Below are 18,010 nucleotides of genomic sequence, written 5' to 3'. Positions count from 1 at the left end.
AAGCGGATTACACATCCGCTTAACATTATTTACGCGATCGAGGTTTTACAGCAATTACAATTTTCATCGCATTGTTCCCGCTAGCGTACATTGGCCAGGCTAACTCGCCTTGCAGTTTCCGAAACGGAATATTGGCACCTTGACCGATTCGATTAACTTTACTGTCCGGTTAACCATATTGGTCTATTGATTGTTTCGAGTGGTTCGCTAGTCGAACTATCGACGATATTGTTGGTTAACCGGTTTCTCTGTTACACACTACTTGATGCGAAGTCTCCGCGTTTCACTTCGTCGATCAAATATTGATTAAAGTGCTGCTTGATAATATCGTCTGAAAACAGAAACTATTTACTATGAGAGCACTATTGTTTAAAACTACTCGTTTGTGTTTGCACCAAAGTGTCCCTCGACCCGTATACTGCCTAACATGAGCCCCAAACATGCTACAAACATGATACAAACATGATGATTATCCAAAATAGACTGTTTTTTGTATTTAATTATCACGTATCATCTACGACAATTATGTGTGACAAACGATATCTGTCAAATGACCACCACGACCACGTTTACAGACATCAATTCGAACATCAAAATTTTCGATGACATTTTGGCATATTTGCTCGTTTAATTCATCAATTTCATTTCCAATGTTGTTTTTCACGCCATGAATTGTTGCTGGTTTGTTGGCATAAACTTTGCTTTTCAAATAACTCGAAAGAAAATAATTCAATGAGATCAAATCACACGAACGAGATGGCTTTTTCCCACTGCAAACAATGGTTTCCGCGATAAACAACTAAACATATTCTTCGCTCTCGACTTCAAAGGATATTTCGAGCCGTTCAAAGCGAACGATCGCAGCAATGAAAACACAGGTATCGAGTATTTTCTAGCGCACTATATCGACCCGGAAGTGCATGAAAATTTCCGTGTGCTCGTCGCCTGACTTTCCCCGTCAAAAGCAAGAAATAGAAACAATGCTATCCGCGGTGTAACATCGAGATCATCAACCCGCGACCTGTTCTCGTTCTTTCCTCGCAGCCCGTTGTTCTCGCGAGCGTAGAGCTCCGGCTATCTGTGAACGTGAATAATGAAAATTAAAGCAGTGTCATACCACCCGGGTTTCGCGTCTCCTCTCCTCCCCCCTCTCCTCTTTTCTCTGGTTTTTCTCTCCCGGTCGCGTGATTCGCCGTGTTCTCAGCGTTACATTATTTGCGGCTCTACGAAGTCATTATCGCCGCGAGTCGTGCTTTATTTCCATTATTATTATTATTTGCTCCGTCTCGGCCGGTAAAAGAGCCGTCGATCCCCCCCGGGAGTTCATTATAATAATATCAGAGCCGGGAATTTGCATCGAAACGTCAATTTGTATTCACATCGATCCACTCTTTCTCGTTCTTACCCTCTATATTCTTTTTTTTTTCTCTCTCTCTTCAATATCACCACGAGGGACGGGGAAACTTTCCGGAGCCCGCCGGAATTAATCCACTTGGCGGTGTCTGCTTTGAAACTCGTTAATGAAATTCTATCGATGTAGCTGGACGATGAAGATTTTAATAACACTTCCCTCGTTTCTTCTCTCTCTCTCGCTCCCTCCTCTCACGGCTAAGCCCAGCCGCGACGAAATTTCGAGCTGCTCTATAATTAAATATTATCCTTTTTATTTCGGACACCTCTATGGAGGTCTATTTTTGCTTGCATAGGTCTGTTTACACACGTGTTCTTAGCTCCTGTAATTATGCAGGTATGGCCGAACCTTTTTCACGTTTATGACCTTGACCGACCTTGAATTACCTTGAACGACTATATCGTCGAAATTGTCTCGAGAAGGGCTACAATCGTAGGAGTTCAAAAATATGTGGTTCTATTTTAAAAACATATATTGACCTTCAAATCTCCTCAGCATCTCCACCTGAAAAAAGCTACGTGCGCTACGTAATGGGCCCCTCCAAACCAAACAACTTTCATTTGGAACATTTCTGTCTACTTCCACAAATGTAGAAGTTATTCGGGTGGCTTGTCTTAGGTGCCTCGCTCTGTATGCAGGAAGTAGTATCGGTCGGCCATGGTCAGACGCGTCGAATGATTCCTATTTAATACCACGCGTATTCTCGCTGTACCTTCAATCTCGTTCTCCTCGAGAATAAGGCGTCGAACGAAAAAATGTTATTCCTTCTTTCCGACTTATTTTCTCGTGTAGAATCACCCCCTGCCTGGCTGTACCACCCCTCTGGCCACACCCTGTAAGTCTCGGTACGCGTAGAGATTACATATACGCCGAGAACATTTATGCAGAATTTTAGAAAGGTACTTCATATATTTCGAGTAAACATTGTACCACATAAGGGTTAATTATTTTCCTTTCCATTAGATGGTCTCAAGAAATACTGGACTCGATTATTCCGAAATAATTTTCGACTGTATCTAATTGAAACGACTGGTCGACGACTAAATTATTTTCAACGATTTTTAATTGGGAACGTAACGTGCGGGATTGCGCTCAACACGATTCGAATTCAATCGAGAGACCAATTCGCACGGGGGTGGAACGCTGAGGGACATCCTGGTACTACTCTTCATTTATTTTATGCGATTTCGTGGTCGAAGCTCTCCACCGTCAATTATACTATTCTTAATTCGACAAGAAGATGCTTTCGCAATTTAATACGGCTGCGTCCCTCGGTGCAGGTTTTTATATCCGTCGTGGGTTTATTTTTATATAACTTTCTTAATTCTTCGATTATGTGATGCTATCTTGCAATACAGTGTTCCCGCGATTGATGTGATTTTGTCGTAAATATTGAATCGAAGCGATTCGAAGTGAATCCCATCACTACTTACACGTTAAAATTTTCATTTCGCATACAGATCCGCACTTGAGCAGTTGCTTTGTTTATGTTTGCCTTGCCCACGTCTTATTTATGAGACAGCCTGAAAAAATTGAAAAAATTCCGGACCTATCTCGACGGCCCTGTACTTCTGTTTCTTCGTAGCGATCGTCGAGTGCGCACTTTGGCTCGCCGCCATTGGATTCGCGTCAGGGAAAAAAAAGCATCGTATGATGAATCGGTTTGAATCGATCTACCTAGAATTCTGGAAAATCGTTCGAATCCGAGATTCCCATCGTGGTCCGACCGGTTTCTAATTTTTTAACGACATTCGTGCCGTGTGTTTGCGCCAGCTGCGCGCGACACGCTCCGCGCTCAAATGATCAAACAAATCACACGGCTCGAAAGCGATTTGAAATAGAAGCGCAAACAATCTCCGTGATTCTCGTTTACACGTCACGTCCACCATTTTGAATTATCACTAGACTGCGGTCTTTATGCGATGCGTACAGGGTGTTCAAAATCATTTCTGCGCTTCTGAATAGGCGGAGGCCTGTTCAAAAAATGGACAACTTTGACAGCATCTTTTTCATTGCATCCTGTAGTATTAATCGCGTTCAAAGAAGAAAAGCCACATTAAAACCAAAACAACATTAAAGTTGAAAACAACATTAAAATTGTATAAACGTGGACGGTGGCTGATTCTAAATAAATGCATAAAATCTGCAGTCTAATTATCATCGAGGAAAAAGGTACAGCGATCCGTGCACCGCAATATCTCGGAATGTCTTTTTCGAACATCATCTCCGACTGACAACTTGTTTACCAATGAAGTGGTTCCCCTCGAGACGCGTGTTTTGCAGTTGCGACACGTTGCCTAGTGATCTGACATTCGAGAATTCGGGTCCAGAAATCTTGGACAAGATTCTCCAATCCTCGTGCAGATGGAAAGGGAAAGAGATACTAGGGGGGACGCAGGATGAAACCGGAGCGGAGGCCAGAACATGTCCTGATTGTACAAAGAGCCTCGTCGACAGGCAATCCGATTGATTGGTGTGATTATGCTTCGCCCCGGTATTTTTTTTCCGCGATTCTGATCGTCTAACTGCACTTTGATCTCCTTGATGAAATTCTGAAAGTTGAATATCAGTCGAACAGATCACTTTTACAATGTCAATATTGGGAACAGAGAAGATTAGGATCTTTTAAACGTTTATTTAGTTGAGTTGTTTATATCGTTTTATTGAGCTTACTAAACTTTAAGAGGAGGTATATAGTGAGTGTTTAGAAAATCTTTTTTCACATCATTTCATAAACCAATGCTTTTAATTGATGATAAAAAATCAGGTCGTTTGGTACAATTATAAAAATGTTATTAGTTTTTCAAAGGTGTACGAGTACTTTGTACACTCACTGTAAATAAACGAGAAATGTGCGATGTCTATTCTCAATTACCACAGATGTATTGAAATCAATTAAAATTATTATTAAAATGATGAAAATAATAATAAAATATGCCTTTCCTGATTGTGTAATAAATTTCACATTTTCATAGGACGTATCGTCATTTTACAGAATATGTCCACTTTTAATTAACAATGTAATCAACGTTAAAATTACTTTATAATTACACGTTTTGGTTGCCCACGCAAGAATTCAAGAAGCTATGATGTATTCATAAGCAACAGCTAGTTAATAATTTCGGAATAAAAATGGCGCCGCTTTGCGTGCTTACGAAGATGGAGATATTACAATTTTATATAATTTCCAGTCCTCCATTCCAGCTCACGAGAGATCGTGGCTAAAATCAATAAATGTCTGTCGCCGGTATCGGTCGCCTCGCAAACACGGCAACTTCCATAAAAATCAGTTTGAAACTGATTGGCAGTTCTCGCGGTGCCTCTCGAGTCTCGGCAGACCGTGATTTCAGACTCGTCCGAGTAGATGCAAAGTACCAATTTCTCACGGGGTCATTATTTTTAATAAACTGTGCGCGGGCGTGTTCGATTTATTGACCGGGGTCGTGTACAACGCATCGGTCCAATTTAGACGCTTCCAGCGTCGCTCGTGCTTCATTCCCGGGGGTTAAGACCGACGCAAGAGTAGTGTTTACACCCCTTGTACTATACAGAATTTCTGAGACATGAAACGAAATTTACTTTTTTATCGAACATCGATAATTAGGGACTTCGAAAGATATTGATCGATTCTATTCTTAGTACTTGCCGATGCCTATCGCCAATGAAATGTGAGCACACGTTAATATTAAAATTTCTTTTCTCCTAGACGCACAGTTCTTTTTTTAAAATTTGTATTTCAATATTACATTGTCATCCAGTTCTGAGCTATGTTTAAAGTTTCAAGTTTTTAGCTCATAGGGAAGTGATTTAAAATTCGATTACAAGATTTGACGCATACAACGATAACGACAACTCGGCAAGCTAATATAAGCGTGGTAATTACATTGTGGTACTATGATCATAAATATTTTTGCACATATATTCCCATTCTCATAAAATTTCATACATATTTATCGTAACTTTAACGCGAATGTGCCACGACTTCCTCTTATCTGATTATCGTGACCTTCTGCAAGAATTATTTTCTTAGCCGGTGACACAACTTTAAGGGGTGGCGCGGCGTGAAAAAAATCTGGCAAAAAGAACTTCAGCAGGTATAGCTAAGGTTCACCCTAGTGAGCCTATTTGGTCGAAATCTTGACAGCCAATGGTATTCCTTTGAAAACACTCGGCGTGTTCAAGTTCCATTGAACGCGACGTTCGATAACCATATTTCCTTGGAGCATAACAAGGTGAACGGGATCCGCGTCGACGATAGTAGCAAGTGGGGCGTGGGTGGACGTCGAGCGGAGATGTGTTTCGATGATTTATAAGATTGCAACCGCTTAAGAGGAACGCTCCCTGCTCACCCAATATTGAAATGCTGGAAGAGTGACGGGCGAGAGCGGGTTTTCGCAACGGAATCGGCTTGGATAGAGGAAAAAGGTTACTTAAACAGACGTATGATTGATTGACACGGTTTCGCCCAGGCTTCGTTTTATTTGCCTGACCCCGATGATTGTTCACCATTTTTTTCTCGTTCACGGCTCGGTGTTCGTCAGGCTGGATATAGACAAATCGCTCGTGAAAACAAGGCGAGGCAATTAGACAGAGTTAATTGTTAAATGGATTTGCAGTGTTCCCGCTGAGCCGTGCAAATTGCCGATGTAGAATTTAATAAACGATCCCGTTGGTTTCGGTTTCGCGTGATTTCACAGTCGGTCTGGGGGCACTAGGAGGTTCCGAAGGTTTGGTTTTCATTATCGATCATTAACCCCGCGGGCTACGGGTGCTTGGCCAGCACTGCGGACGGGTTACGGGTCATTTTGACCCGTCGTCGTAACAGTTCATTGTACGCGTACTTTTCCACAGTTTTCGAAAGTTCTACGTGTCGTGGAATTACGAGACTGTGGACCTTTCTTTCAAAATAAAAATTATTATTATTTGGGTACATATTCACTTCAATTTTTTGCCAGTTTTTTTTTATTGTGCTTCACAATAACCATCGAATATCATGAATCCCATAACCGTGGTAACATCGTGAAATAAAAAATAATCCGGGTCAACGGGAATCGAAACTCTGGACCTTCGCTTTATCAGTCACACACCATTTCACTTTGTTAACGCAACCTCGTTAATTCCCATTTATGTACATCCACACTGCACATCTAGTAGATCCATAACTTTTAATTGTCTGTCTCGCCAAAGTTATAGAGTAACTGTATCAATCAGTATTTTAGGCACAGTCTTAAGTATTTTTAGAAGGTCATCTTTATACTAATTGTAAGTGGAATGAGGGGTCATGTAAAAAGTTCTTTCTTCCTTTCATCATTTTACTAAACTGAAAATAATAAATCGATGTTCCTAAATTCTCTTAATCTTTGAAGTATTTTTTCTAAATACGATGGATAAAGAGATGTCCCGTGTAATTCTTGCAATCGATGCAGACAATTTTTATTTTTCATAAAGATCCGCGGTCTGCTGATCATGTAAACGTAACAGAGAAACTTTAGTCCTGTTTTTTACAATTCCGGCCCACCGTGGGACGTCCACTAGCCAGTCACCTTGAGTGTCCTTCGTAAGCGAGTCGACAAGAGCAGCTCGTAAAATCAATTCGCCACCTTCCATCAGTCGTTCAATTTGTCGCATTTGTGAATCAAAAATTCCTCTTTAGCACAAAGGCGGCGACGCCGTTCGAGGAGGACAAACCGGCTAGATGAAGGGGGACGCTCGTTGCCGCGTGATTGTACAAAGTGCCAGAAGTGAGAGCCAATTCGATTGACCGGTCGCGATCTTGGGAGCGCTCGAGATTTTTCGCTCGTTCTTCCTCGCTCTTTGGGAAGCTGGAACAAGATGCAGCTCGTTCGAGAAGGAACGGGTCTCGACCACGGGGCCAATCATTAGGCGAGCCCATCGAGATCCTTCGCCGAGTGTTGTTATCTCGAGGCTCGTCGATTTGTTGTTATCGGTCCGCTTGTCTTCGTGGGACGGTTCTATCGATAAATTGTAAAGCAGTCCCTTGGTGTCATATCGATTCCCTCCAGGAAACCAATCATCTAGTCCTGGCTCCTCGTTTCTCGCTGTTTCTTAGCTGGCACTGTGTTATAGCGCTCCTTCATCGGATACAATCGAGGCGAACAATGTTCTTGATAGCTCGATGTCTGTTGATAATGGAGACCGTTATACAGAATCCAAAAGGGTCGGAAACCTAGAAAGTTCCTCAGGTCATTAGAAGCATCTTTTTCCTTTGCGAGAAAACGTTCTTCGCCGCTTCGTTAAGTAAGGTCATTCAAGGTATGAGGTGTAGAGGAGGTATTTGAAGAGAAATACAATGATCTATTAGGAAGTTCATTCAAGATCATTCGAGGTCAACTGCAATAGAAATTAGATCTAATTTCTTGAAAGACAGAGCCAAAAGACACGCCGCGTCAACGATCAGATGTCTCACTATCACCGCGAAGCATAAGTTTTCCATTCTCACCTTGTATTTCCTTGCATTCCTGTAGCTTTTCGTATTAGCGAAACTGTCGCCTGTAGTTGATGAGCTACGAAACTGGAGCGAATTTCTGACGCCTCGTTCATCCTAAATTTAACGTTCAATCACTACGGGCCATTTGTACGTATTTACAGTACAGTTCGACGACTTAGTTAATTGGCTACGTAGATCGTAGCCTAGATGTGTCTACGGGCCGGCATCGTTCCCTTGGGATCAATTAGACGTCACCTGGATGTGACTGGGAACTGCACCTGAAGGTACCGGCCGATCAAGAGATCTGGAACAATCGATTTCCTTGAGATACCGAGTCGGTTGCTGTCTCAGGTGCTCGCCATGTCTGCGAGCTCTAATAAGTATAATTCTGATCCCCTCTGAACCATTGTGCAACGCGTCTTTCACAGAAAATGGCTAAAGTAGGGATTTCGTGGAAAATGCATCCCTCAATCAAGCCTGAGCCATAAATTGATTAAGATGTTGTTATTTATGGCGCCGACCGAGGAAATGAATTCGCGTGCAAAAACAAATTGAAGATGACAAATTCGAACCTTTGTTATTCTCGTTCGAAGTGGAAAATAGCAGAATATGTCGGAAGAATTTGAAAATATTAATATTCGAATTATTTAGTTGAATCTTGAGCTTTTATGACCTTAAAGGTCATTGCATCGCCCATTTGATTTGATTATTCGTTCTTCACACAATGCGAGAAAATTCAAGTTCTCCTTTGTTTTTTTCGAAAATATTATGAACATGAAATTTGCACACATTATTCTCAGTAAAAGTGTTTCCCCTTTCATTCTAACTATATGGTGTTTGGTGTCATTTTTATCAGAAAAACAAGACGAACAGAAGGTAAAAGTTTCACATTGACGAGAAACCAAAAATAATTCTGATTTTTAAATTTAAAACAATCGAATTGAATTTGAATCGCGATCCTTCTCCACGTTCGGCACACTACAAAGAATGTAGCACCTCTACTATAACTGTCGCTCGGGAAATGGTGCCACAGTTACGGAAATCGTACAAAGTATTATATTTGCTTCGAATATCAGTTGTACGATGTTTCATGCATACGATTCGATAACAAATTTTTGTTATGGTTAGCTGGGGCTGACCGAAAAGATTGGTCGCCTGGTTCCCGTCTGCCCAAAAGCTGTCATCGGTTCGCAATAATCGAAATCCAATGGTACTCGCTATCGGCAGCGATTTCCGGGCGACGAAATCGCCGTCTTTGCACCCCAATGTTCTCATTGGCAGGCAATATGTGTATCCAGAAGTATCTCCGGGTTCCTGGTCCATAATCCGTGGGGTCTTAAAGCAAATCCGAGGCTTGTCGAAAAGGAAGGGAAAACGGCTTGAAATCTCCGAAGGTGTCTTCATCGGCAACTGGCCAATATGCAAATCCTTCGGGGTGAGCTGCCGAGTTTATCCATATTAATGCTTTCTAATTAAGCTGCAGATTGGTTCGTTCATATTTTCTGCGCTCTCTTGTTTCGCGACGGGTTGGTAAAACTGGTCAATATATGCGCTCTCGTAAGATTCAGGGATTAACGACCGTATAATTCTTATTGAAATCGCAAGACGACGAATGCGAACAATCCTCGTCGATGTTAGAAAACTCAAGGGCTTCGGGTATCGCATGAGCCACCCTAAATCATTCCCCTCACTTTTCTTCGTTTTTATTTGTCTGCTGGAGTTGCAGAGCTGATAAAAATTCGTCTAATAAAATGTGAACCCCCCCCGGCAATAAATATAGCAGGATCCAAAATGATGGGTTTACTGCACGAATGTATAATATATGGACGATTTATGGTGGAATATGAAACTCTGATTTAAATCCTTATGGAAACACCGAGAATCAAAAATATTCATTTATAACTTAGTTGAATAGTTTATTCTCTGAGAAGCAGTTGTGGAAAGCGAATTGTAATCAAGCTCCTGCCTATTTCCATTTCAATGGCTTTTCATATTCAAATTTTTTCATTTTACATACTGACATGCCTGTACACCAGTGGTCGGTATAATCAAACGTTGTTTAATTAATTTAACGAGTCGTGTTAATTTTAAGTGGGAATATACTCGGCGTTAAACAGATTTCATATTACAGGTTACAAACTTGAAAGTAAGCACTAATATAGACAACATTTTTGGGATGCCCTGTATTTTAGAGTAAATGCATTAATTAGATAAAAATTAGGAAGAAGGAATAAAGTCAAGTAGATAAGGATTACATGAAATCTCCCTGCCTTCTAAAACAATGTGAAATTTCATGTCAGGTTTATGAATACCCATAAATATAATAACACGTTATGCTTTTTGAAAACGTTGTCGATACAGCGACCTCCCGGCTTTATTCGTAAAAAGCAGAGAGAACTATTATCCAAGGGCTATTTCGTTGGCAGGATTATCACCCGCATTAGTATCAGAATCACGAGCGTCGAATTCGACGCGTGTCGCGTCTCCGAATTTGTTCGCGCGGCTTCATTACGCGTTATAATTGCTCCACTAATTAATTACAGCAAGTTCGGGCTTGCGAACTCCTGTCTGTCGAATCCCGCACCGATGTCAATACATAATACGGCTGTTTACATACTTGCTCGTGGACGTCAGCTAGAAGCACAAAGCAATTAATGCCATTTACCTTAATTAGTTCCCCAACATTCTGAAGATTTAATTAACGCCGGATGAGAATTTGTTACGTACCCGAGGAGCTCACCACTTTTATTTCCAACTGTTATTAGAAGTTTGAATAACAGGAGAGAACTTTCAATGTTCATCAAAATTTCACAGAAATAATTAATGGGTTACATGCTTATTACATGTAAAAATATTTTTGCGACTATAGAGGATTCACTGTATCTGTATTTTGATGTCCTAAAAATGTACTTCCTTGAGAGGAGTGATTCCTAAGATCGTTTCAAGTAACTTTTTCCTTTATTCTACTTCTTCCTTTTTCAAAGGAGAGTACAACTGTGAGTAAAATTAAAATAAATTCAATTTTGTCCTTTTTATTACTCTATACATATGTCAGTCAGCATAATTTCTCGACGACCACGTCTTGGAATAGCGATTCGTTCTGTTTTTAACTCATAGTTCATCCCATTAACATTAGTACATGACTGCGCAATGTAACTGTAAGGATTAGAGCTTCGATATAGAACAGAACTACACCTTTGAACTAGTAATTAGAACTCGTAGTTTGACCACCTGGCGGAGCACAGTTGCAGTCGTACTTCAACTTGTGATTAGAACTGTGCACTAATGTCAACCTACTTCGTGTGCTATGCAACTTTTTCGTACTTCGTGTTGTTTGAATTCACTGCGCTTTTGTGTGTCAATATAAAGACAGTATCAGAGTTAATGAATGCAGTATAAATATTTAATTAAATGTGCAATGGAATGATAAATGTTAAAGTGATATTCAGCGTTTCAAAATCAAAATTATCGTTAATCGCTCGTTACATTATTCATTATCTCATACGCATACATTCGATCTTACATATGTATACAGCGGATTCGAAAAATGTCATCGATAGCATTTCTTGATTGCATCTAAAAGTTGCATTCTAAAATCGGACATTTCATATGCAGCAACCTGATAACAAGACCGCGGATTTATATGCATTTATGAGAAAAATAACAATATTTATACTTTGAAACAGTACGGAGATCAGAGGAATGAAAAAGTACAGAAAATAACTTTTAACCTACCAAAAGGATTAAAGAAAAAGAGAAAGCTCCAAACGCATGAAACGCGTTTCAAATCGAGCGAATCTCCACAGACCTTTAACCAGTCCGTTTCTGTTTCAGTTCGGTCCCTCCGAAGTTCCGGCTAGAGAGAGAGCAACAGGAAACGAATTGGTTGCGTTCGATAATTCACCGGTAAGCTCAGTTTGGTTTCTCCTCGGGCGGCGGATTTTTAAGCGGAAATAAAAGCACGTCGTTTCCGTATTCTCGGGTATACTCGTTAATTGAGAATATTTTACGCATCCGCCGCCGCCGCCGCGAGGACCGTTCATTTCGTTGTTTACTCGTCAATAACGAGAATCGTGATCCCGTAACCTCGTATTGCACTCCGGAGATTAAAGCGGTCTGGTGTTTGTCTGTGCGCGTGCGTGTGTGTATGTGTGTTTCGCTCCGTTACGACGGATCGTATCTGGAAAACGCTTTTGAAATTCGTCCGTGTCCGTTTATTCGCGGGCAACGACGATCGCATATTTGAATTGCCCCGCGCTTTTCCTCGAATAATGGGCTATGGCGTAGAATTGTCTGGAGACAACGGGCCAAACGATGAAACGTTTTATGATTATGCGGGATACCGAGCTCTCGGACACAAGAAACGCGCAATGTTTACAACGGCCCGTTTCAAGCGATATTACATTTCAACAATGATCCGCGCGCGCCTGTGAGCGAAAGATACCACGCATCATATTTCGAAGTGACTCCCCAGCTTTGAACCGCGCCGCCCCGGATGAAACGGAACTGTTATGATGTTCAATTTAATTACGGTACAACCGTAATGTTTCCAATGCTTCTTCTTTGTTCATAAAACAGAGCTATGCGCAATCATCTCACATGTACGCGCTTTTGCCGAGGGGTGAATTTTGATTAACTGAAACGCATGCTTTATCGCCTGCACTGGTTTTCATATTTTCAATCACTTGGCAAAATTTCACGAATCATTTCGTGGATACCTTTGAAGGATTATTTCGGGTTATTTCCAGTTTTGCTAACCTCCGCTTGAACATGAGTATGAATTAATAATTGTGGGGATGTAAATTATAAGAAGCGCCGTTCTGTGTATAATCCTGATACTTATACGTTACTATAAAGATAAAAAATGTTTTGTAATTCGTAATACGACTCGTATTTTTGAAGCGTGAAACTTTCCATTTCAGAACGTTCGAATACTTTCGTGTGACTCACTGTATATTCATAGAAATATAATATTATTACCACGCACGCGAAGGTACTTGAACGGAACGTTCGCTTATGAAAAATTTCGCTGAATCACAAAACTTCTACTGCGCTTTGGGAAAAATGTAATTTGCAGAGCAGAGAGTTAAGCAGTTCTTTTGTTTAATGCATCACGTAGGATTAAAACGTTCAACATGGATAAAATGTTCTGCAAATATTTTACTTTTACAATTAAAACGTGCGAGTTCCACGTAATTAATGCACTTTCCAAACGTACATTCTGCCTTTCATTCCACGACAATCTTGCTTTTCATCCCTAAAATAATATGTCTTGAATTTAAGCGTTCATATTTTTTTACGGAAACAAGTGTTATAAAATATATGAAAAGTAATAAACGCTTATCAAACGAAATAATTTAAATTATACATTTGATTATAATTTATTACATTCAATTTTTATAACACGCTTCTAATTAAGTTACATTTAAATTATACATCTAATGAACCCTCATGCTTTGTACAAAGGTAACATAAGTATATTTTTATTCATAGAGTCCAGAATTAACTCCACCAGTGTACATACATATACATAATATATGATAGGTATGATTAATATTCGTTAGATGAACACATTATTATTTACTTGAATTAATATATTAATTTAATTCAATCATCTAGTTGCCGCGATGAATATAATGAAATTTCAACAACGATTATGGAGAGTTGAATTAATTAGAATTATTTCTATTCAGAATGTGGAACAGTTGTTTGAAGCGTATTTTTATAGTAATAATTAGACTGCGGATCTTTATGTATTTATGGTTTGCAAAAGTGTTCAAAAACTGCTGGAGTATCTAATTCGACAGAAGTCGATACGGTTTTTATTTATTTTTCATCTACAAATTCCAGTTTCTTAAAACCTGTCTACATCACTGAAAAAACTATAAGAACAATAGATTTTAGAATCGCGTTGAAGAAACGCTGAGAAACGTTACTTATGTTTCATCAGTGTGACCTGAAAGTACTCGGGAGAGCTCGTGGTGGAGAGCGCCAAGGGTTTCACGTGTCGGCACCGGAAACTTTCCGGCATCGAACGTTCCTCGTATCTTCGTTGAAAACTTTTATGCACCCAAAGGGTTTGTCCGGAGCATTGCCGCAACTTCATTCCGCGCTGGAACAATGCAACACAGGGAGACGCGACGAGTCCGCAGCGCGCGGACGGCGAGAAGACGGTAGGGGTCGTTTCGGGAAGACGGAGGGGCATGAAAAATTCGGGGAAAAATTGTTCACGTAGGGTCGGTTGGTGCCGCGCTCGAGTAAAACCCCGGGAGATCCCCGCAGCTGGATATATTTTCGCACAAATGAAGGAAACGAAAACGTTTATTCCCCGGAGATTCACGGAGCCGCAGGCTCGTTTGAGATGCGGCGCGCGAGCAATTTGAAGTGGTATCTCGCAGCCCAGTGCTGTGCTCACATTCTGATGTTCACGAGTACGCCTGTTGGCCGAGGGGCAACCACTTTCATACATGTATGCATGCCTTGGGACACGCCGAGCGGGATTTTATAAGAGATTTTATCCATTCCAAGTGAATTCCTTGCGCCAAAGGGTGCGGACCGACAGAGGTGTTTCATAGTTCAACACCGACCGCTTTCTCTCTCTCTCTCTCGCTCTCTGCCTCGTTGCACTCTCGTGACAAGACGGACGCTCTGTGTACCTCGTTGTTCCCAGCCTAATCGCGATGCAGAATAGCGAACGTGACTTGCATCGGACACAAGAGTTTCGGGCACGCCCGATACCCCAACTTTCATTAGACAAAGAGGATCCATGATCGATGGTACACTGTTCTGAACAAAAAATAGAAATATTCTGCTGTTCCGAAAGTTTGTTTTGTTTTCGATATTCAATGGATATTCAGGCTACTTTTTGTTAACCGTCATCCGTTCCTCGTGTCAATTTAACATTTTTCACGTAACGGACGATACTATGATGCCGTTTGTGGAACATAATGGATCTGACATATTAACCCTTTGCACTCGAACGGCGAGTTTGAGGCGCCACTAAAAATTGCCATACCATTATTCAAAACGGTTTTAACATTATTAAATTTGTCTGTATTCCATAAATTGTAAAAAGCTCAACTGTCACATATAAGGAAACAGGTTCAATTTTATGTGCACAATGTAAAAATTGATTTTGGAATTCAAATTGCTTCGAGTGCAAAGGGTTAAATGAAATTTCATTTAGTATCGCTAAGAGGAAACCATGAAACAAAAGTATGCGACAACCTTTGTTGCAAAATCGGCTTGTAATTTGTTTTTACTGCTTGAAATTACACCCACCCATTTTTGCCATAAATGCATAAATCGTTCGTTTGTGAGAGAAAAAAGCGACACAACTCAAAATATATTTCTGAAACGAGCATAATAATAGATATACATATACAGTGGGTCACGAAAATATTCGTACGCCCTCTTTAAAACAGAATAACTTTTTTATAATTGCACCAAACGACCCGATCTTTTATAATCAATTAGAAGCATTGGTTTACGAAATGATGTGCAAAAAAGATTTTCCAAAAATTATCATTTACAAGATTACATGCAAAAATGAAAAAGGCATTTTTTGAAACTTTTTTATTTGGGCCCTGAATGAAAATAGGGTAAATTGTGTAAATTGATTATAAATAATCGGTCGTTTGGTACAATTATAAAACAGTTGTTCTGTTTTAAAGGGCCTTCGAATACTTTCGTGGCTCACTGTATAAATTATGGTGTACTTGGTTGGTTATATGTATAATGTATACAGCTGGTTATACACAATAAAAAAATTGGCAATTTTAGGTCATTCTCAAATGGCTCTCCTGTAAAATTTCCTTTTTTCGTCTTCTGTCGCTTTTGACGATGACAGATACAACATATGCCAAAGTTTATATTCAAGAATGTACCAACGTTTTCAACAATACGTCTTTAACATTATTGCACCGAGCCATGCTGCAGTTCTGAAACTTGGATTTCATCCTGAAATTGCATCCTATTCCGACACAATACCTTCGCCGCAACTTCCAGAAGCGGAACTTGAACAGGAAATGGAATTCTTCAAATCTTTTTTCAATATCAGTCGCTACTTGCCCCAATTCAGTCTGCGGTATTCCAATTATACCTAGCTTTTTCATATTGCTCAACAAAATTCTCAAAGTGGGTCACATGTAATGATTAAATTATAAAATTCATATAGCAACGCAATCTTCCCGGACTTCTGTTCGTTGCAGAAAGAGTGGATGATCAAATTATTAGAGCCATGGTGAGAAACACATTTTTTAAAGCATGCTACGTATAATAGTATGTCATTACAAATTTTATGCATTTATATAACGACGAAATTCGAGAAATGAGAGAAATGCAGAACTGTGAAGACATTGAACGAAAAAACGTGAAAATGATGTGTGAGATTGGCACACTCAGAGATGGGTCCTCTTCACGATCAAGCATGTTGCGCAACAATGCCTATTGCGCAACACGATTGATCGTGAATGACAGTGATCGACTAATTAATACAATGTGGATTTGCGTAACATCATGCTGCACAATAATTGTTGCGCGATATGCTCGATCGTGAATAGGCCCCTTAAGACTTGTGTCCCCACTCTACCTTCCCAATTCCTCAATTCTCTGAAATTCCCCTCATCGGAAGCCTATCAGCGAGACAACTGGTGGTAACGAACGTGTCAAATACCCTCTATTCATCTTGCATCTTCCCCGGCCATTTTCCACCATTGTCCGTGGAAGTCGTTCAAAGTCTTTTACTTTTCTTCTTGAAAACTATGCAAACAGTTTTAACGAATATGGTCCGCCTGGTCTTCGCTATAAAAGGAGTGTTGAACTTTCGTTAAGGGGTGCGCGGTCAGATTTATTTATTTCGACGGGCACACGTTCGGTTTCCGCGGGCTAATTAACGTGTTAAGGTACCAATTACGAAAGCGCGGTACAGTGTTTCGTTCCGCGTCCCTTGATCCGGCCCCGGAAAGTCGTTTAATTGCCGTTTCATTAGTGTTTTATTTTGCGGACTCGGCGGGCGGCTGGATTTAAGGGAGCTTAAGTTCCCGGTTAACGAGAAAAGAATTCGAGACGGATCGTAATCCCGCGTCCAACGAATACGCGTCCGAGAAAAAGATTCGGTGCCGGCCAAGCCAGTCGGGTTTACAGGGCACGTGATCGTGTGAAAGGGACGCGGTTCGGTGTAACTGTAAACGAGTTGAGTCGCGTAAAAGAGTACCGCGGGCAAACTTTTAAGTAGTTCGGCTGAGTTCCGCAATCGATACCGCCGTCCGCCCGCCGCTGGCGAACTTTGGCGAAGATGTTCCCACCCGGATCCCATCATCGAGTATAACTCTATCTACAACTGTTTACTGTCGTTCCGGTTACTGCACAGTCTGTAGACAACTTCGATTCCGTGTTCGGCGCCATTTTACAACGGCTCGACGAAGACTTGAACTATGTTCTTGCACAACCCCATCCTTTTCGCCTTCAATCCTATTAGCCGGGATCACCGTAAAACTCCGCCCACGTGTTGACGCTACAAGCTCGTCGAGATAAATCCGGAATTTTTTCGGACAATCCCATAAACAAGACGTGGCTAAGACCAATGTAAACGAAGCAATTGTTGATAAGTAGACTGCGGAACTTTATGCATCTACATCTACGTATCTGGAATTCGATAGAATTTGGTACGATTTCTATTTGTTCCAGATCTACAAAGGCTATCACCACTGAAAATAAGATTTTAGTTAATTGCACTTTCTCAAAATTGGCCTACAAAAATTGAAAGTTGCGTAAACATCCGCAGTGATGAACAAGTGGGGAAATGCGAGCCATGAACCATATATGTATATCATTGGATGGTTGGGCTTCAAGAAAATTCTGAAATTCTGACACGCTGTAGGGGCTAACTTCTTTTTTGACGAGGTGGTAATCCTGTTTAGGATTACAGGATTTTTCTTCATGCTCGAGAAAGTCGTGACAGCTAGTGAAGGCTACATCGAGTAATTCCATTATTTATGCCATTTTCTATCCTTGTACTACCTTGTACTGGCGAGAACATTCATTTACATCTTTCTAGTATGACACGTTTCTTGTAAATTTCTCACAAAATAGAATTGAATGTGCTACTGTATTAAATGTATACGAACACTTCCATAAAGTTTATTTTGTGT

The 18,010-nt window shown here is 40.6% G+C and overlaps 1 protein-coding gene across 1 annotated transcript in view; it reads left to right on the top strand.

The window, feature by feature from the left end:
* LOC143210442 (cysteine-rich secretory protein 2) overlaps positions 1–18,010 on the top strand; it is a 100,934-nt gene that overhangs the window by 23,506 nt on the left and 59,418 nt on the right. Inside the window, exon 2 of the mRNA XM_076427332.1 lies at positions 11,694–11,765. The gene's annotated coding sequence lies outside the window, so the exon portion shown is untranslated. The remainder of the gene's footprint in view (positions 1–11,693; positions 11,766–18,010) is intronic.

The sequence above is a fragment of the Lasioglossum baleicum genome, chromosome 1 (genome assembly GCF_051020765.1).
Source record: "Lasioglossum baleicum chromosome 1, iyLasBale1, whole genome shotgun sequence".
Lineage (NCBI taxonomy): Eukaryota > Metazoa > Arthropoda > Insecta > Hymenoptera > Halictidae > Lasioglossum > Lasioglossum baleicum.
Note: the sequence above shows the minus strand (reverse complement) of the source record. Positions and strands in the feature narration are given on the sequence as shown.